Source organism: Sarcophilus harrisii, chromosome 2 (assembly GCF_902635505.1).
Source record: "Sarcophilus harrisii chromosome 2, mSarHar1.11, whole genome shotgun sequence".
NCBI classification, from domain to species: Eukaryota; Metazoa; Chordata; class Mammalia; order Dasyuromorphia; family Dasyuridae; genus Sarcophilus; species Sarcophilus harrisii.
The window spans coordinates 477,521,873-477,544,359 of record NC_045427.1 but is presented as its reverse complement, the minus strand read 5'-3'; the positions used below and the strand labels follow the sequence as shown (position 1 = coordinate 477,544,359).

The window sequence follows — 22,487 nt, the reverse complement described above, 5'->3', positions numbered from 1 at the left end:
GGGGCAGAAGGAAGAGAAGATTAGTCCTCTATTACACATAGAATTTCAGATGTACATGGGATATTCATTTTGAAATGGCTTGTGACCTTTGTAGTAACTGACATTTTTTCAAGATAGAAGACAATTTTATTTTTTAAATTCAATTTTATTTTCAGATATGCATTCTCTTCCCTTTCCCTCCTATTAAGAAAGCAAGAAAAATAAAACCTGTTACAAACATATAGTCAAGGAAAACAAATTCCTTCATTGACCATGTTTTTAAAATGCCTTCTAATGCATTCTTACATACTTTATCAGTGTTTTATCTAGAGTTAGCATTTTTCATCTCAAGTTCTTTGGAATGATGGGTGATCATTGTGTTGGTTAGAGTTCCCAAGCTTTTCAGAGTTGTTTATTTTTACAATATTATTGTCATTTTATAAACTGTTCTCCCAGTTCTGTTCATTTTATTTTGTAGCAACTCATATAAGTCTTACCAGGTTTCTCTTTCATTATTTTTTATAGCGTAATGGTATAATGTCATATTTCTATACCACAACTTGTTCAGATATTTCTCAATTGATGGGTATCCCCTTAGTTTTTAATTTTTGCTATCACAATAAAGAATTGCTATACATATTTTTAGAGATATCTTCTTTGTGTCTTTGAAATATTGATCTAATATTAGGATCACTGACTTAAAGGACACACACAATTTAATAATGTTTTGGATAGAGTTCCAAAGTGCTTTCCAGAATGGCTGGACCAGTTGACAGTTCCTCCCAAAGTGACTACCATTATTTATGAAAAATCTGGTAAAAATTCCAGATGGCTAAAACATAAATGAATCAAATTTGAGAAACTGTGTGCCATCTTTAGTAAAAGTCCCTAATACTTCTTGCTAGAGAGAAAATAAAAATCTTTGGACTATCGTTATTCAAACAGATTAGCAGTGTCAGGAAGATTGGACTAAAGACTAAAAAAAAAAGATTGAACTAAAGACTGAAAGGAAAATGAGTTTGAAAATTGGTGTTCTATAGCCTGTGTTGTTGCAAGGGAAAAAATGAGATCTTTGTAAAGCACTTTGCATGGGGCCTAGCACATAGCAGGTGCTTAATAAATGCTTGCTCCTTCTTTTTCCATTTGTGCCCTGGACTTGCACTTAAAATGGTAGAGTCACAGAATGCCAAAAGTTAAACATGTCTTTGAGCCAACGCCTTCATTTGACAAAGGAAGAGATTGAAGCTCAGATTTGAGAAGTGACAGTAAGGGAGATGACAGTGATAAAAGAAATGGTATACATCATGGAATGATTAAAGGCCAAATTAATTTTATAGAAGTGAATTCTTTGAAAATCAGAGTGGGAAGTATTAGAATTGCATTAGAAAGAATTTTGTGTGGGGATTGGAAAGAACTGGGTTCAAATTCTAGGTCTGCTATTTACTCTGTCAATGATTTTGGGCAAGTCACCTGATCTCTCTGGATTTCAGTTTTCACATCTGTAAAATGGGACAGTTGTGTGAAAATGTGACTCCTTAGATTTAGTCTAGCTGACTAAGTTGATCAGGAAAGACATGCCCACTAGGAGTGCTAATTTATTTTTATTCTTTCTCTAAAAGTCTTTATACAAAGTTTACATTCTGGGGTTGGATTTTGATTATATATATCCTACAATGCATTATCTAATTTAGGTTGCAGAATTTGTAGCCTTTTGAGTTGAATTGGGCAAATTTAATGCTGCTGAGGTTAGTTCTGACTTATTTTAATCTCTTAATTTATCACCTGGTTAGAGATGTTAACTAGGTTGATATTTTAAAAATGGTTCACTTGAGCCAGAGTGAAATTGGGAAATGGATAAGAACATTACAGAAAAACATGGAAAGACTTATATGAACTGATACTGAATGAATTGAGCAGACTTAGGAAAACATTGTACTCAGTATCAGCAACATTACGTGAGAATCAACTGTGATGGGCCTGGCTCTTCTCAGCAATTTGATGTTCAAGACAATTCCAATAGACTTGGGATGGAAAATGCCACCTGCATCCAGAGAGAAAAGTATGGAGACTGAATGTTGATTGCAGCATAGTGTTTTTACCTTCTTTTGTTTATTTGTTTACTTTTTCTTTCTCATTTTTTCTCCTTTTAGTCTGATTTTTCTTGTACAACATGGAAACTACAGAAATCTGTTTAAAAGGACTTTTAATCTATATCAGATTGCTTGTTGAATTGGGGAAAGAGAAGGAGAGAGAAATTTTGAACATAAAATCTTACAAAAATGAATGTTGAAAGCTATCTCTACATGTATTTGAAAAAATGAAACACGATTGAGGAAAAAAAAGAATTAAAGATTTAAAAAAAGAACATTATTTCAAATTCTACCTGGAAGATTTTTCCAGCTGGGTGATAGGTAGAAAAAAGGAAGGAACACTCTTGCCATTCTGAATTAAGAAAAATCTAGAAACAAAATGGTTTGATCAGTATCAATTGGGGAGTGGCTGAACAAACAGTGGTTTATTAATATAGTAGACTATTATTGTTTTATTGCAATATGATTGCAAATTTTGAATATGACAAATTCAGAGAAACTTGAGAAAACTTGCAATGCCGGGAGAATTAGTTTACACAGTGACTACAGGAACAGAAAGGAATGGAGGACTAAAAGTCAGAATTCAGGTAAATGTTATGACCAATCGTGACCCTAGAGGATTGATGAGGAAACCTAACCTCCTTCCAATCAGTAGGAAGGTAAGGGACTACAGCTGTGCTATATAGAGCAGTAGATTGGGCTGGGAGGTGATGGGAGGTGAGGGTAGGGATTGGGTGACCCTGGAGTCAGAAAGACCTGAATTTTGGAGATTCAAAAAAGTCAAAAATCCAGTTCCTCTACTTAAGGAAACTACAAAGTAGTGACATAATATTTGTAAAGTGCTTATATAAATGCAAACTCTTACCATCATATTAATTATTAAAACACTACTCACTAACACATTAATTATTAATGCATTATTAATTAATACGTCGATTATTAATATGTTAATGTATTTCTGTTTGATTTGCTTAACTGTGTTTCTTTGTTAAAGGGGAGTGTTTTGTTGATGGTGATTGTGGTAAGTTGGAAATGAGAGCACCATTTAAAAAACAAAACAAAACACCTGACTTCAAAGCATGAACAAAATATTAAAAATAAATATAAAAATCCCCAAATGAAAACCAACCCCTATTTGGGGGGGGTTCAAGGGAGGCAGATGTGGTGTAAGAGAAAGAATAATGGCCCTAGAGAAAGGAGATTTGCCCCCTGGTCCTGATCTTCCCACTAATTTCTCCCCGAGGCACAGTTTTCTCTTTGGTAAAATGAGGAGGGACTTGATTTAGAAGAGGGTGTGGGTTCCTTCCAGCTCTGATTTGCCTGGGTCAAAGCATAGTTCCTAGTGCTAGATAACCAGGGATAATGGAACTAAGTGATTATTTTTTAGAGGTTGTATGTTATGGAAATACTTCCAGCTGCCGATTTTTGTTAGATTATAAAATGGTCTCTGTATAAAGCCCCAAGTAACTTGCTTTGTGTTTATCTTGGGCTGTTCTTCTGAGGATGTGTTTTTATAATAATATTTCCTCTGATAACAGGCCTGGCTTGGTGACATTGGCTAAAACAAGACTTCACAGCATTTGACAAATATAGACTCATCCATTCAGGCAAGTGGAGAGATTAAAATTTCTGAAAATTTCAAAGCCGTGGGAATAAAAATGGGCATTTTGAGGGAAAATGAAAATAAATGCAATCTTTTTTAGACTTTTATACTTTTTAAAAGTCAGTTAATTAGTTTAGGAATACCAGTATATATTGCATATATCTTGGTCTGTTCATTAAAATGGTTTTATGTATGTTAAATTTAAAATGTATTTAAATTTAAAAATATTTATTGAAGATTTATTGATTGAACTTATTTTTACACATATTAAACTTTTGTAACAAATTGCTGAACTAAAAAATTAACTTTAGAATCTCTTAAGTATTTTGACAATCAGGGAGACGTTTGTGAATAGAGGAATCCATCAACTTTATAAGAAAAACAAACTGATATCCTCTTTTCTAATCCTTTGAGGTCTACCTCATCAAGAGGACCTAGTTGGTTTCTGGTAGAAAATAAACTACACAGAATGCACTGGTCTTTCTCTTAGGACAGTCACCATGCCTTCTGGAAGTAAAATTCCATCTTGATTTAATTCTGAGAGTAATTTTTTACTGCTTGTCTTTGGTGTTAAGGAATTTTAGTAACATGATTTTGTAGATTTGTAAAGTGATGTTTATGATACTGTATTTTTTTTAAACCTTCCCATTATATGGTTTGGGAGAACTATTTATGAATTGTAAAGGCTGACCATCTTAAACATTTTATTTATCATTCTTAAAAGAGAATGCATAATTAGAAGAACATTAAATATTTCTTATGGGGGAGGGAAGTAAAATTAAAGACAGCTTGAGAAAACACTTTCCTTCTTCCCTCTGTGAAGATTCTGTTTCCTCATCTGTGTTTTTTCCTTCATGTCTGCTTATTCTTTTTGATAGTTACCTGGGGGGGGGGGGCTTATGAACTTATTTTGAAAAAATCTTTTGATAACTAGTTCAAAATAATTGGTTTCCTTTGTAATCTAATATATTTTTATTAGGTTTCCACAGACTGCCAAATGGGTCTGTAACATTAAAAAAAGGTTAGAACCCTTCCAGTCAACTTTTAGGAAAGAAACAAAATAGAAGGACACAAGAAGAGATGAAATTAATTTTCCAAAATTATAAAGAAGTCATGGGGCAGGGCCATTGCAGGATTTAATTCCTTGTCTGTCTCATTGAAAGTTGGCAAAGAACATAAAGACCATTGAATCCAATTCATACATTTTATGGATGAGGAAATTCAAGTATAAATAGAGTAATAGCCTCACTGAAGGTCAAAATGTTACAATAATTTTCAGGGTCCTTGTTAGCCACTGCATGGCTAAGTTAACACCAGATACAGGTAAATAAGGACATTATAGTTTATTTATCCACTTGAGTGTGATACATACCATTAATAGATAATGGATACGTGTGCCTCACAATTCCAAAGTGTATTATATTTATACATAAAAAATCATAGATATACATACATATACCTAAAATTTTTTTTTCCTCTCTTGAGCTACCTGACTTCAGAGAGCTTATTAAGCAGTTTTGGGGAAAATCTGGTAGGGGAAGTAGATTGGAAAAAGGTATGTTTTTTTGGAAAAAAAGAGTGCTTATATTATTGCAAAAGAAAGAATGTGTTCTGTAGTATAGCCATTTTTTACATTTAGCCTAAGAAATTCCTTTATCAGTCAATTAGCCTGTTAGTTCCTACCAAATGCCTTCATAGGATAAAGAAAGGGGGTGAGTTCCTGGAACTATTGAAAGTGCTATTATTTTTCTTTTGTAATAAGGGGAGGGCATATTTCCTATAATTGAGCATCAACATTTTTTTTAATAGAATAAAATTCTCTAGGAAATTAGGATTTGAGTTTTGAAGGATGATGAGAAGATGTAAGCAGCTGGAGAGGAGGCTGGGGAAGGCATTGGTTTTTATATTAGTCTTTATAATTAAACCTATTCTGGCCCAGGATGACATGAATTTGTAGCCAAGTGTTAGAGGCTCATTTGAAAGGATTCTGGGCAAGGGCCATGTAGGGTTGGCTTGGGAGTGGAGGGCATCAGGCCCTACCCAGGGCTGTCCTTACTGAACTCCCAGGCAGTTGGGTTGGTGGAGGCCTGAGTGACTTTTATTTCGAGAAAAGGTCACTATGGCTACTCTGCACCCAGCCTTTAATGACCTCCCTAGCTAATGCAGCAGAAACAGATTTGGCGTTTCCTCCTGGATTTAATGCATAGCAAACTGCTGTGTATTCATTAAGAGAAGCAACTCACAAAGGTTAAGTGTCTCATTTCAGTGAGCTTAAATTGAAGCTGCCAGGACAAGGGTTGGGCTATAAAATTAGAAATTGGAGCTGAACTGGAGAGGAAAGGGACGATGCTCAGGGGTACAGAGGAAGGATAAAGATTCTGTACCTTCTGGCTAGGTAGCTGCTCTGTAAATTTTCCTTCTCTAAACTGGAGTGCTTCTCCAGGATAAAAGTAATTGCACTTGACTCACCTACCTGGATTGAGCCTGATCAGGACAAAATCATATTTTTGCCCTGCAGTGCTTTCTGTTGAACATAAGCCAACCAGATAACTAACTATCCTGGACAGTGAGAAGTAACTAGGTTATCTTCTTCTAGGCCCTAGACAAAGACATTCCCTGTGGGACAGTTTCCAAAGTTCTCAGAATTAAGCATGGTAGAAGCTGCTTGTTGTCAATCTGAACCTGTTTTGTCAGGTGGGAACTCACACATTCTGGGCCTCTCAGAGAGAACTCTGATTTGCTTCTCTTGCCTCTTCCTCTTTTTTCTCTATTTCTTTGATGATTGATTTTTTAATAGTTTTTTTTGGGGGGTGCTCTTTACCAGACAGGTAAAGCATATGGACTCCTTAGAATAATGTTTTTAGATACATAAAATAAAATACTTAGGATTACAAGTTCATTATCTTTTCTTCCACAGTCCTTGCTAACCACTGCATGACTTAGCCAGCAGAGGATACAGACAGACAGGTATGCTGTCGTTTATTTATTCACTCAACAGATGGACATATATTTCTTACAGTTTGGGGGGGGGGGAAGAAAAGATAGGGAGGGAGGGAGGAAGGGAGGAAAGGAGAGAAGAGAGGAAGAGAAGAAAAGAGAAGTACTTTTTTTTCCCCTGAGCTACTCTTGAGTGTTTACTTAGCAGCTTTGAGTAAGATTAAGAATCTCTTTATTCTGTAATAAAGTACTTAGTAGGAGCTAACAAATGCTAAATGACTGACTGATTGATGAAGAAGCCACCAGCTCTTCCAAACTTCCCAGTTAAAGCTGAGAACACCAGCATACTTTTAGTCACCCAGTCTCGCTACCTAGGGGGTCATACTTGACTTCTCATTCTCTCAGTCCCTTTGTCCAGTTGCCAGCTCCTGTCTATGTTCCTTTGCTATGCTCTCATATATGTCTCCTTCTCTCATCTGATGCACATCTGGACTGGTGCCATAGCCTTCCAGATGATCTCTAGTTACCACAATTTTGGCTTCTTCTTAGCTTTCTAAAATTCTAACATCTTACTTCCATGTATTCCAGGATCTGGTGATATGGCCTCTCTACTATTCTTACTCTTTAAACAAGAAGAAACTCTGGACACTATGCATTTTCACTAGCTAAAACCCAAGCCTAGAATAAGCTTTCTTTTCTGGCCCTGCCTTTCCTGGTTTTCCAATGCCAGGTAAAACCCTACCTTCTCCCTCCTTATTGCTAGTGCCATCTTTGTGCTATTATCTCCAATTTATCCTGTGCGTATCTTGTTTGTATGTAGTTGTTTGCATGTTGTCAACTTCATGAGATTATGAACTCCTTGAAAGCAGGGGTTGTTTCTGCCTTTCTTTTTATCTTCGTCACTTAGCTCAGCATCTGGCACATGGTTGATATGTAAATAAATGCTTGACTTGACTACAAAGGAAACCAATTATAAAATTGTAATTTTTCCCCCATCTTAGTTCATAACCTCCCTGAAATCAGAGTTCTGGATGAGGGAGAGCCTGTGGGTTCCAGATTAAGAATCCTAGAGGTTCCTGGATTTTAAAGGTTCAACACGAGGAGTTCCCTAGGTAATTGACCCTAAGACCTAGGTACAACTGTTTGTGTTAATGAAAGACTCATTTTGTTTCATAGCTGAATTATTCCTATAAACCTGTCTTATTGCAAACAAACTGAGGCTCAGGGTAAGAAAATGCCGAGATCTTTTTGACATTTATATAGATCACTTTGAAGTTTGTGAAACATTTTGGTTACATTTGGTCCTTGGAAAAGCTTAGAGGTAAGTACTGCTAGTATTAGATCCATTTTGCAGAAAAGGAAACAGTCATAAACGCCTTGCCTTAGGGTTGCAGAGCTGGAAAATTTCTAAGGCAAGATTTGAACCCAATTATTGATGGGTTCTTAAAAGTCTTTGTTCTGTCCACCAAGCCTCAGTTTAAGATGTCTAAATTGTTGGTTTGGAGGCATTTGAATTTTAGATACTTAAACCCAGAAAATGGACTTGGCCTAGGTTCAGAAGGAGCCTGAGAAAAAACATAACTTAGAGATTCAACTATCAGAGCATGTTGGGCATCTTAATGATTTTTCTTTGCTTCTTGTGAAGTTCTCTCTCACTCAGAATGGCAAGATCTAAGGAGAAGATAAAAGAAGAAACATCCAAATCTTTAAAGTGTGCTTCCATAACTCCAATCTAAAGCATACTTTTATCTGCTGGTAGCAGCTGGCTTTGTTTCCATTCCCAAGGTACAGATTTGAATGGAACTGGATCCTTAAATTCAGAGAATTCTGTGACTTTTCACTAAAGATTCATCACGTTTTATTAAATATGATGGTCCTTTCTCCCAGGGATGGCTTTCATAAGCATTTTGGAACAAAATTCTTCATTTCTAACCACTTGGTCTGAACCCTCATTTGCAAAATACTTTGGGAAATTTCAGTACTCTCTTGGGATCAAGTGAGATAATGTATAGAAAGCATTTTTCTTCATATCTGAAATGTGCTACATAAAAGTCAGTTATTATTATTATTGTGGATGTGGAAGTGAGGTGGTGTGGTGACAGATGAAGAAAAGTTAGAAAAGAGCAGATGCCATTTTAGACTGCATTGATACAAGCTTATCATTTAGACTGTGGGAAACCATGTGCTCCGGGATGACCACACATTGTGACCAGTTTTGGAGTCATATTTTTAGAGGGAAATTAACAAATAGAGCTTGTTCTGAGGATGGTTAAGGGCCTTGGAAAATAGTCTTTTGAGGTAGTATTGGAGTTGGATATAGGGAAGAACTGTATGGGAATCCCAATTACGGCATTTATTATCTGTGAAAACCTGGTCAAGTCATCTAACTTCTCTGAACCTTAGTTTCTTTATCTGTAGAATGAAGGCAATGATACCTGCTACCTACCTCTTGAGCTTTTTGTGAGGCAAAAAGATTTGTAAACCTTAAAAGTATCATGGAAATTTAGGCTACCGTATGATCTGAGAAATGAGGTGGATCAGCTTGGAAAGAGCACAGAGGGACTTGGGTTTGATTCTCATTTCTTCCACTTAATACCTGTGTGACTTTGAATAAGTCCTCTCTTGGTTTTTTCATCTATAAAATGAAGAGTTTGGAAAAAGAGAGCTCTAAAATCATTTTTAGATCTGGTCATTGTATTGTTGAGAAAAGCTAAGTTTATCACAGTTGATCATTGTACAGTGTTACTGTGTACAATGTTCTCCTGGTTCTGCTCACTTCACTTAGCTCCAGTTCATGTAAGTATGAAATAAACTCTTGGCTACTAGAATATCGTAGACCATTGCTATGGCGTCAGATGGGAGTAGGGAACAAAACAGACAAATAATTTGGTGCAAGTGTGACAGCTGACTGACCCCAGTGGGTTTGTTTTTTGCCTCTGTCAGTTTAGTGTGGAAGGATTATCAGCAATTCCTCCCTGTCTCCTATTCATGGTAACAAGGGTCCATGAGGCAGAAACTTAGAAAGATAGTTCAGGAGTGCTCTAAGATCTCTTCATCTTCTCCCTTTAGGGTCAGCCTCAGTGAGCAGTCCTGACCTCCTCCTGTTTGAGGGAGAGACTAGACAAACAAATATTTGAAGGGTTTTATTCAGTTTGGGAGTAGAGACAAGTAACATATATCAAGAATCGCTGGATTTGGAAGTGAAAAGCCCAAGTGTGAAATCTAACTCTTTTATATATCACTTAGAGAACCTCCAGCAAGTTGCTAACTTTTTGGACTTGGATTTCCTTACCTAAAGGTGAATGCAAGCCTTGGAATAAATGAACTATGCCATGAATCTTATGATTCTCAGAAAATAGGGCCATATATACAGGGAGGTAATTACAAGCCAGACCATGCCTGTTCAAACAGAATCCTGGGGCCATCAATATCACCCTTGGTGGGATACAGAAGAAGGCATCCCTGCATCCAGCAGGAGGCTGGACCAAATCACCCCAAAGTCCCTCCCAACCCTAGGATTTTTCTCCTTGATTCTTTGGAGAAAGTAAGATTTTCAGGATTTTCAGAGAGAATCTATATCCATTTTGTTTAGCCTGGTTGAATTTATTGAAAATATCTTTGGTCAAGAACAGATCATGTCAAAATAACTTCATTTCTTTTTGATAGAACTATTTAAGATTGATCTCTAGATGTATGCAGCCTATTTAGATATCTGCAAGGCATTTCATAGAATTTTTTAATGGCTAGCATTCATTAGACAAACATTTATTAAATGCCTACAGTGTGCTAGGAACAGTCATAAGTACTTGGAATAAAAAAAAGAAATGTGTTTCTCAAGGAATGTGATGATGTTACTATTTCGTGGCTTTGTAGCCGGTTCATTAATTTGTTCAACAGACATTTATTCAGTACTGAGTATTCATTAATGTGCTAATGTTAACCTGGAGAGAGGTCTCTGGTTGCATAGTGTGGGGCTCATGGTTGACCCAGAATTGTTAAATATTTTTATTAATGACTTAGATGTCCATAACAAAGGCATATTTATCAGGTTTACAGATGACACAGCTGGGAGGGATTGTTAATAGGTTAGATGATGACCTCATCAAGATTCAAAAAACATATTTAAACAGGCTGGAATGATCTAACAAGATGAAATTTAATAAGGATAAATGTGAACTCTTGCACTTAGTTAAAAAAAATTAACCATGTCCATACAAAGACTGGGAGAGGGAAGAAGTGCAGTAGATGAGGGAGGCATTGACTTATTAACAGCAGTTGACATGAAAAAATATTAAAGGTTTTCATTAACTTCAACCTTAGGATGAATGGAGAATGATGTAGCTGTCTTCCCCTACCCCAACTGAATGCAGTTTAGGAATGGTGAGTGTATGAAACAGATGGGACAAGAAATAAAGAAACTGGATGTGTTTAGCCTATAGAAGGAAAGGTTTATTAGAGCTATCTGAAGATACTTGAAGAATTGTAATCTAGAAGGGGGGGAGTTGACTTATTCTTCTAACTATGAAAGGATAAGGTGATAGGAAAGACTGGATAGTAATAGTGATATTACCAGTTTTTCATATGGATGAACCTAGCAAAAAAAATGGTGAAAGTAGTGAAAAGCAAAGAGGATTCTCAATATTTATTTATTTATTTATTCTAACCTTCAATTCTATTGATCATAAAGATAAATAATGTGTTCATTAGAAAGAGGACAGTAGGATTTTTGCTACTGAATACCTGATTTATCTATCTGTATTCTGTCTCATTTTTTTCCTGGGTGTAGAAATTAAAGTTTCTAATTCAGTTGGACTGGGTTCCTTAGTATTTGTTCTATAAAAGCTTTTATTTACAAGAGAATGACAGACAATTCTTTTGGAAAAACAGGAAGAACTGGTTTAGGACAGTTGTGAAACTTCACTTTAATAGCAACAAAACTTAGAATCCTGGCAACTTTTGGAAAAGAAATCAAGAAACTCTTGTTTGATCAAGGGAGAGCACGATTCCAAGAATCAGCTTGTATTTATAATGACCTCAAATATAAACTTTTCCTGCTTCTAATGGAAGCAGATCCCTAAAAGAAATGTGAAATTGTAATTGACTTCAAAATGATGAAATAAGATAGCATTATCAAATCAGTACCCAAACTATAGGCAGTGTTATTTTGACACATCTGGAAACATCCACAGAAGAAGAAACCCCACTTGTTAAGGGAGCAAAGATGTGTGTTTCCCAAGATTTCCTTGAGCTGGGAGGAATCCCCTTCCTGGGACTTGGTAGAATCAGTGTGGGGAGGGTCAGTTTGAATGGGATTTGATTTGTCAGAGAACTCTGTCGTACTCCTGAACTTGCTGTGTTTTGTGCTTTAGAGAGAAGGAAAACAGGAGTAATAATGTTGTCTTTCTTTCTTTCCTACTAAGTCCAAATGTAGTAATGACTAACATCTCTGGTGATTATCTAGGGAAGGGTTCTTAATCCTTTGGTATCATGGACCCCCTTTGGCAGTCTGACAAATCTGTAGAGCCTTTCTCAGCATAATATTTTTAAGTGTATAAAACTAAATACATAAAATTACAAAGGAAAATGATTATTCAAATATTAAAAAAAAATAAGTTCATGGACTCTAGGTTAAGAACCTTTGATTCAAGGAGGAGAATTATTCCAGTGAGGATCTGAGCTGCTGGAGTGCCTTTTTAGAATTCTTTTTTCCTTATTTTGGATAGACCACAAGTCTGATCAGTTGTGGCATTTGTTTCCTTTTCATCATTCCCTTTTCCTAGATTGATGGAAATTAGGGACAGTTTTGAACATGTATTCAGGACTATTTTCTTTGAGATGAGTCAGTGCTCTGCCTTTTCAACCCTAAATATTAGTTTCAGGTGAATGCCAGGGGCTTTTCCTTATCTTAGACCAGTGAGCACAGTACCAAAATGGGTGTAGCTCCAACCATGTGGGCTGAGACAGATTTATCTATTGTAGTGAATTAAAATCCTCTGGGTCTTTAAGGGAATCCCAGACCTCAGGCTAGGCTAGAGTGACAGATCAGTTCATGTGGTCCAAGATATATCACATACTGATGAGAGAATTACTCAACCTGCAGAATCAAGCCACTTTTCTTTCTTTCTTTCTTTTTTTCCCCTGGATTTTGGTTTCCTGTAAATTATATTTTTGGTGGCTCTTAATAAAAATATAGGGCTGAAAAAAGACTTTTAATAGAATTTTATTAAACGGCACTAGTTTAAAAATGTCTTGTAGAAAGTTAATTAATTTGGGATTTAGGGATGAAAGGCATGATATAAATGTCAGTTATTATTATTACAATTTCAGCTGAGCAGTTACTCTCTAGCTTTGGTACCCTATCTGGAATTTCCTTTGCTCCTTTGGACTTGCTTGTTCTCATGGAAGCAAGTGGAAAATGGGAGCTCCCAACATGTGTCAAGGCCAGATAAGATTCTTTGAAGTTAGTCCTTCTCTCCTAGGCTGTGACACCATGCATGCACTATACAATGAAGTCTCTTTTGGAAGCATTAAACAATCATTTAACACTCTGTATGATCTCAGCTAGGTACCATAGAGAGTAAGAGTGTTTCTGTCCTCAAGGGGCCTCCCATTAAAGCAGTCAGCATTATCGAGGTCATGTTTTAAACTGAAAGTTAAGTCAGAATTGTCAAACGCTAGAGTCAGAAGGGACTTTGAAGATCGCCATATCTAACCTCATGGAACACAAGGAAACTGAAGGTTTTGTTCCTGTGCCAAGATCAGACAATTATTACGTTATTTACAAGGAAGGGTTAAGAACAGTTAGATAGATAAGATTAGGGATTGGACCTGTGATATCACTGGCATAGGGAGCTCCCAGAAGAGAAAACCCCTCTCTCTTTACTATAACTTATAATAGATCCTAGTTGCTGAGTACTGGAGTGATGAGGTTAAGCGATTTGCCCAGGATCTGCCCAAAATGTGCCAAAGGAGACATGCAAACCCAAGTCTTCCAGTCCAGATCACTATCCATTATTCTGTATGCCCTCTCATAGCTAGAAAGCTTTAAAAAAAGGTTTTGATAAAATTGAGGATGTCATAAGAAAAGAAGGTTTTGAAGGGCCAACACCACGTTTTGGGGTCCTTCCTGCCATGTGGGGGCAACGTTATAGAGGACAAACACGTTTCCCTTCCTCACAACAATATAACACAATGGATGAGGCCTTTGAAACAGATGACAAAACAGGTGGACAAAAATCACATTTTTCTTGGACTTATTTTCTTGCTCCATAAACTCAGGGGATTGGACTAAGTGACCTTTGAGGCCCTGTTCAAAGTGCATGATGCTCCATCTTAGGGTACTCCTGTTAGAAAATGAATCCTGGGCTGGGTGGGCTGGGGTAGATATTGACTTCCTCAGCATCCTCTGATCCAAGGGAAGACTGAATCTTAACAGAGAGCAAGGTTGTTACTTAGTCAGTTAGGCATATAGTGCTTATGCACTGTGCTAAAGGGCTGGGGATACAAATTTGTGGTTATTGAGTTCTTTCAGTTGTGAATAACTCTTTGTGAACCTATTTGGAGTTTTCTTGGCAAAGATGTCATTTCCTTCTCTGGATCATTTTATAGATGAGAAACTGAGGCAAACAGGATCAAGTGGTTTGCCCGGAGTTACACAGCTAATAAGTGTTTAAGGCAGATTCAAACTCAAAAGTACTTTGTAAGCCATAAAGTGCTACATTAATATTAATTATTAATATTATTATTGTTTTTTGTTATGGTTATTGTAATTTCTTCTTTTTTCTTCTACTTGTTCTGCTCCTGCTGCTACTACTCTTGCTGCTACTACTACTCTTGCTGCTACTACTACTACTGCCACTACATTACTACTACTACTAACTACTGCTACTACTATTGCTACTACTACTATACTACTACTACTACTACTCTTGTTGCTAATACTACTACTAACTACTCCTACTATTACTATTATACTACTACTACTACTCTTGCTGCTACTACTACTACTAACTACTCCTCCTACTACTATTATACTACTACTGTACTACTATTACTACTATTACTACTACTACTACTACTACTACTACTACTACTATCTTGCTGCTGCTACTACTACTACTACTAACTACTCCTACTACTATTATACTACTACTATATTACTACTATTTCAAGTTTGAGAGTAGAATGAAATGAGATACTCATAGTCCATCTAACAATGGCTAATAGAAAGGACATTCAAAGCTGGGAAAGGCTATTTAACGAAGATGTACTGCTCTTATTTCATGTGAGTGCAGCTCCATGTTTCTTTGTGACCCAAGGTCTACTAGTTAGGTCTCTGGAAACACCTCAGATTTCTCGTGTGTGTGTGTGTGTGTGTGTGTGTGTGTGTGTGTGTGTGTGTACATACATCTTAAGACTTCAGCTTCTGGAATAAGGACTTACTATTTGACAAAAATTGCTGAGAAAACTGGAAAATAATATGTCAGAAATTCAGCATAGACCTACATCTCACACTCCATACCAAAATAATGTCAAAATAGATACATGATTTGGGCATAAAGAATGATGCAAATTAGGGGAACAAGGGATCATTTATCTTAAGGATCTTTGGAAAAGGGAGGAATTTATGACAAAGAACTAGAGAATGTTATGAAAGGCAAAATGGATAACTTTGATTACATTAAATTAAAAAGGTTTTGCAGAAACAAAACCAACAGAAACAAGATTAAAAAGTAGTACAAATCTGGGGAAAAGTCTTTACAGACAGTGTTTCTGTTAAAAGTCTCTTTTCTAAAATATGTAAATAACTGTGTCAAATGTATGAGAATACAAGTCATTCCCTAATTGATAAATGGTCAAAGGATATGAACAGACACTTTTCAGATGATGAAATTAAAGCCATTTATAATTAAATGAAAAAATGCATATTAAAACAACTTTGAGGTACCACCTCATACTTATCAGAATTGGCCAAAATGACAGAAAAAGATAATCCTAACAGTTGGAGGGGATATGGGAAAATGAGACACTAATGCATTGTTGGTGGAGTTGTGAAATGATCCAACCATTCTGGAGAACAATCTGGAACCATGCCCAAAGGGCTATAAAACTGTGCATACCCTTTGACTCATCAGTGCTGTTAGTGAGTCTGTATCCCAAGGAAATCATAACGGAGAGAAAAGGAATGTTTGTAACGGCCCTTTTTTGTGGTAGCAAAAAATTGGTAAAAAATGGATGCCCATCAATCGGGGAATGGCCGAACAAGCTGTGGTAAATGAAGGTGATGGAATTTTATTGTTCTATAAAAAATGATGAATAAGCTGATTATAGAAAGGTTTGGAAAGATTTACACGAACTGATGCTGAGTGAAACAAGCAGAATCAGGAGTACATTGTACACAATAATAGCAAGAATGTGTGATGATCAACTATTAAAGGTTTGATTCTTCTCAGTGGCTCAGTTATCTGAAGCATCCCAATAGATTTTGTACAGAAAATGCCATCTGCCTTCAGAAAAAGAACTAAGGAGACTAAATGTAAATCAACACATGCTATGTTCACCTTTTTTCTGTTTTTTTTTTTTATCTCTGCCGTGGTTTTTCTCTTTTGCTCTGACTTTTCTCTCCCAACAAGATCCATAAAGCGATGTGTATTAAAAATAAATTAACTTACTACAATTAAAAAAAGAAAATAACTAACCTGGACCACATGGTAGGATATATTGCATATTTGTAGATACTAAATAAGTATATACTGAAGAAATAAAGAATAAATATTATTAAATACAAGATAGTTTGGGAGGAGGAGGGTACTAGCAGTTAGAAGTGGGATCAGGCAAGGTTTTTGTACTTCAGCTGTGTCTATTACCATGGTGATGGGTGGGGGCTTCTGCAGTGATATTTCATCCTTTGTAACAGTGGTCTGTCTGTTTAGAATAGATTATTGGGTAGGGAGAATTGAGAAACCTGTTAGTATAACCTAAAAGAAGAGATGTTGAAAATAAATTGTATGCCCCCTGACAATAACTGTGAGTGGGTAGATTTAATGTTTGGAGGTAGGAAATGATTCACCTAATGTTTTTAATGTCAGGTGAATCTGTGACGAATGTAATTAATTATCTTGCTGATCCAGGAGGAAGCTCCCTCTTGCCTGTCTGCGACCTTCCTTCAAGTTTTATTTTCCCTTCAGTGTCACCCAGCGTTTGCTTAGGGCATTTTAGAGTTGTTTTGGCATTGTGGGTAAAATTGTGATAATTTGAGGATCTTTTTTACAGGAGCTATTGACTCAATTATGAGAGAGAAATCTGATCCCCCAAATTGCCTCATTGCTTTCTAGGTCTATTTTGTGAGATATTGACCATATGTATTCTTCTGGTCCTCTAGCTTCTTTCATCTGTGAGTATATGGCCTAGAATCCATCTATTGGTACTATTATTTGGCTGAGATATTAGCTCAATAATTAAGGTAGCTATTAATTTACTTATATACTATTTATATTACTACTGTGGGAAATATTAAGTGTATTGTATACATATATATATGTACATTATACATGTATATATGCTTATGTGTATTCACAATGAATATTTCTCACAGTACTATAATATCTATATCCAAATTTGTATTTATATCTCTTGTTTCCTCTTAACTTTCCTGAAATATGATTTCTCTAGGGTTCTTTAAATATTGAATATTCAATCATTGATATATCACCAGGATAAGAATAGTGTACTCTTAGAGGTTATGTTCAGGGAATCAACTTGTGCTAAACCTTATTCAGAGCAGAGCTATTTCTGGATTTCATTTTAATTCCATATGTAGAGAGGTAATCCATGTCTCCTGGATTCAGTCTTCCCTTGGTCAAATAGGTATTCTTTCTTACTCTCTTCCAGAGGGATCTGAGATATTCTGTGAGAATTTAACTTTAGTGTGTTCCTCTGTTACATGCATAGACTTAAAAATCACTTTCAGTGATGGAATTTAAAGGAAAAGCCATTTCTTCTTGAGGGTCACATAAAGGGGAGGGGTTCTTAATATAGAGTTCCTGGGAGATCATTATATACTTCAACAACGACACTATATGATGACCAAGTCTGATGGACCTGGCCATCCTCAGCAATGAGATGAACCAAATCAGTTCCTATGGAGCAGTAATGAACTGAACCAGCTACACCCAGGAAAAGAACTCTGGGAGATGACTAAGAACCATTACATTGAATTCCCAATCCCTATATTTTTGCCCACCTGCATTTTGGATTTCCTTCACAGGCTAATTGTACACTATTTCAGAGTCTGATTTTTTTTTTTTTTGTAGAGCAAAATAACGGTTTGGTCATGTATACTTATTGTGTATCTAATTTATATTTTAATATATTTAACATCTACTGGTCATCCTGCCATCCGGGGGAGGGGGTGGGAGGAAGGAGGGGAAAAATTGGGAGGTTTGGCAATTGTCAATGCTGTAAAGTTACCCATACATATAACCTATAAATAAAAGGCTATTTAAAAAATAATTTAAAAAAATATATAGAGTTCCTGGGAAAGTGGGCAGAACTGAGCCAGGAAGGTTTGATATGTTATTGTGCTTAGCCCCGTTTAGCCACTTGTGATAAAGAAGGGGGCCTAGTTTCATAACTTTTGTCGCATAGAAGAATGTAGCAAAAAGGTAAAAAGAAAGAAGGAGCATCTGAACTTGCTGAACGTGTGATAGATTTGAGGATTTTTCTCACAGAGGGTGAGGCAGGGATAAGAAGTCTGTTGTTGACTATTGAGGCAGCTTATGTGTGGCAGACTGTGGGTAGATGGCCATTAGTGAAGATCAGACTCTCATCCTCCTAAAATACTGGGTGAATGCAGGCTTCATCAAGAGATAAAGACATTAGAGAAAGGATTGGAGTGAGGAAGAATTAGAACGAACTTCCACTGCTATTAAGTAGCATAGGATTTATGTTAAGCCTTATTTCTATTCTTTACTATTTTCTTTTGTTTAGTTTTCTCAGTTTCTTAGGAAAGCTCTTGTTAAAATGATAACTTTGTCTCTGCTGTCCCAAAGGGAAAAAAAGGATTTGCCCTCCCAAGCCTTGGATGGTAAAGGGCCCTGAGCCTTGCTAGGTGGGCACTCACTTGCAGCTAGCAAGGAACAGGGCAGATGATAGTGGGAACCCCTTACAGGCTGATATTTTGTCTCCCATGGATGGAAAGTTCTAAGAAATTAAGCAAAGCTGGTAAAGTGTTAAGTCATGTGTGAAAGATGTGTGGAGGAAGCCTTCTCATCATTTCATTTTTTAAAAATGTGGTTCTTGTAAGAATAATTTTTTAATATTGTAATTTGTGTTGTTCCCATTCCCCCACCTTCAACCAAAACTTTAAAAGTTTCCTTAATTTAGGGGGAGGAAGGATGTGATGAACAAATTTTCTTAGCCACTGATGACGTAGGAAGCTTTCTGCCGCCATTTTGTTTCTTTCAGTGAAGAGCATCAAAATGGCAGCTTGTTTTTCTTTGGCTAGGCGCAATTCTGAGCAAATTGTGTGGATGACGATATGATTGGCTCTTAAAGGAGCAGCAGAGCAGCATTCCCCCCCCCCATCTTTATTGGATTTCTATGAGTCTTTCTGCTCTGGGTCATACATGCAGTGCAACCTCATAAATGTAGCAGTGAATTTTTTTTTTCTCTCCCCTCTGAATTGTGTGCCTGGAGCATACTCTAACTCCATTGTAAATTCTGAATGGGGAAATTGCAGAAAACCTGCAGAACTGATTTCTGCGAGTCAGACTGGAGCTTTAGAAGACTGGCATTTAGTTCTGCTTCTAGTCATATCCTGGTAAAGTGACTGGGGGTGGGGAGGGATGGGACAAGGAGGCAAAGAGCTTTATTTTCCGACTCAAAGAGACCCGGAGGTGTGGGAAGGCTCTGTGAGTCCAACTCTGCTGACTTTAGTAATCTGAATCCCAAAAGGTTTCCTTTGAAGTGTGTCTGTGTTTTAAATAGTGTTGATGCTATCAGTAGGCCACTGCAGTTCCCCATTTGAGGATCTGAGGAGAGGTTGTGTGGCCATGGAAATTGAAAGGTATTGAGAAGAGGTTGAGAGGTATTCTCCATGAACTGACTATGAAATGGAGGTGTTCTGGGCAGGAAAGCCTGGGATGTAAAGAGCCTATCATTTCTTAGGAGTCATTCAAGGGGACTAGAAGAAAGAGCCTTGTGGCTTTTAGGGGTATTGTCAGACATTTCTGCCTGCCTGTCTTTGTCCTAATAATTTTGATGTCTGGTAGAGAAGTGCCCTTAGGTAAGGAAGTAAAAGATTTAGCTTCTAGTTCAATTCTACCCCCAGCTACTTGTGAGACACTGAGCACATCTCATCACTGTACCTTAATTTTCCCTCCTCTGTTAAATGGGGATAAAACTACCTTTTTTGCTTTTGTTACTGGAATATTGAAAGGATCAGAGGCAATAATATAATGAAGGTTCTTTGCTAGATAGTGGCAGTGTTAACCTATTTCTTTCTTTAAAAAAAATATCATTACAAGGTGAAAATGCCCTGGTTTGGACAGATGTTGAAGCCCTTGGTTCTCCCAAACATAATTTGTTTTCTTTTTGGGTAGTAGTAAAATGGTTGAATGGAGCAGCTGTGTGATATAGTGGATAGAGCACCAGGCCTGGAGTCAGGAAGACTCATCTTTCTAATACTACTAATTGTATGATGCTAAACAGATCATCCTATTTGCCTCAGTTTCCTAATCTATAAAATGATGTAGAAAGGGAAATGGCAAACCACTTAATGGGAAAACACACAAACTAAGATATTACTCTAGGCCAAGAAAACCCCAAATGGGGTCACAGAGTCAGACATGACTGAAATAACTCAACCAAAAAAATGGTTAAATATATATGGAAATTTAGTTAGAGGAAGATATATATGGTTATGTTTTTTCCAGTTTAGAGTTGTAAAATTAAGGCCTTGAAACCAAAAAAAAAGAAAAAAAAAAGAAAAAATTTTTAGTTTTGGGGATCAAAGGAATCTGAAGAGGAGTCCCATGTCTAAAGAAGGCCTGTGACCCTAGGGGGAAGAATGGCCAGATAGAAAAACAAAACAAAACACAGACTTGGAATCAGAAGTCTTAGTTCAAAATGAGGAAGGTTTGATTAGATGGTCTCAGAAATTCCTTCCAAGTCTAGATCTATGACCCTGTGACTATTTCTTCATCTCCCTCCTGAAAGAGGATCACTATGGTATTGCCATGGATTTATAGAATGTAGGGCCCCAAGAGACCTAAGAGGACATCTGGTCTAATGCCTTCATTTTCCAGATGAAGAAACTGTGAATTTAGGTGATTTATCCAAGTTCCCAGAGTGAGTTAGTGGCAGAGATGGATTGTGAAGGTTTCCTTATTTTCTTTATTCTACCTGTTTCTTTAGATACAGTAGTAACTCTCGGTATTATGGAAGGACCTTCACAAATCTCTTGTCAACAGCCACAGTATTACCTGTGCCCAGGAAAATACCTGCTAGGAGATGTATAAGTGTGTCACTGCCAATAATAGCAAGAATGATCCAAATCTGAGGACTTTTTTTTTGGTTCGTTTCCTGATTAATTAGGTCAGCTTTTTCAAAATCAATTTCCATTGAAGGCAGGCCGTCTGGTACCTGTATTCCTTCCCTAGCCTGGCAAGGGAGTCTGCTTTAGAAACAATTCCCTGGGCTTTATTGGTGTCGTGAGCCTTGTTTCTACCTTTTAAAGAGAGTCACATTTTAAATTTCTTCCATTATAATTCTAACTTTTTTTCTTAACCCCCCCTTCCAAATCTTACATTAAACCCCTGTAGATTCTCCTTCAAACAGGCAATTAGACTAACAACGTAATTATATCCCTCAATGCTAATTGTGACTGGTTTAGGGAAAAAACAAAGAGAAAGGAGGCTTCAAAATCCCTGGAAACAGAAAGCCTCTCCTGAAATTTCAAGGTATTTCTGATTCCCATGTGTTAATTTGCAAGGTCTTTTCTAGTAGCCTTCTAGTGGAAATCCAGAGATAGCTTTGTTGGTTATCTTGCAGGTAGAGGTATGTGTGTATGTATGTGGTGGGGTAGATAAAGGGGGAGAGAGATTATTGATTTCTCTCTGTGTTTCCTTATTGTATCCCTCCTGCTTCACACACACACACACACACACACACACACACACACACACACACACACAGAAAGAGAGAGAGGGGGGGAGAGAGAGAGAGGGAGAAAGGGAGGGAGGGGAAGGAAGGGAGGAAGAGGGATGGGGGAAGGGAGAGCAAAAGAGAGGATGGTTACTTCATATCTGCAGTCTGGTAGGTAGTTGATGCTAGTAAGCTTTGATATATGATATGTTGTCTGTGTAAAGCCCACCCCCTTTCCCTAAGGCATTCCATTCTCTTATTAAATTCCCCTAATCAATAAGGCACAATCAATGGGCAAGCATTTCTTAAGTGCCTACTATGTACCAGGCACTTTTTCTCCTAAGATATGGAAGTTACTGGAGTAATGCTCAGACTACCCTAGCTTGCCTGGTTTCCATTTGCTAGGAGAATTACAGAATTTGTCTTTTTTTGTCTGAAATTGTTATTTTATTGAGTTGGGAACTATGGGAACTGTTCTTTAGAACACTTCTTGGAGGGCACTGAGAGAGATTAAAGGATAAACTTATATGGCCATACACATGTACACACGTATATTGATACATACAAATATATATATGTATGTGTACAGGTTTATGGATACATATGCATATATATATTGGACAAACATAAACCCGATCTTCCTGGTTCTGTGTGGTTCTATATCTATTATTTTGTTCATTTTCAAAGGAAACGAACTAGCAAACGGTCATATTCCCCAGTAATAAGTATTGACC

At 36.9% G+C, this 22,487-nt stretch overlaps 1 protein-coding gene across 9 annotated transcripts in view; it reads left to right on the top strand.

Moving 5' to 3' along the window:
* The first annotated feature begins 6,502 nt into the window (after positions 1–6,502).
* The window catches only part of ZNF618 (zinc finger protein 618), a 156,854-nt gene continuing 140,869 nt past the window's right edge, over positions 6,503–22,487 (top strand). For 2 of the 9 annotated variants that reach the window (XM_031954632.1, XM_031954630.1), the window contains exon 1: positions 6,503–6,639. The gene's annotated coding sequence lies outside the window, so the exon portion shown is untranslated. The remainder of the gene's footprint in view (positions 6,640–22,487) is intronic. The other 7 variants (XM_031954631.1, XM_031954628.1, XM_031954637.1 and 4 more) reach the window with 5 other exon arrangements.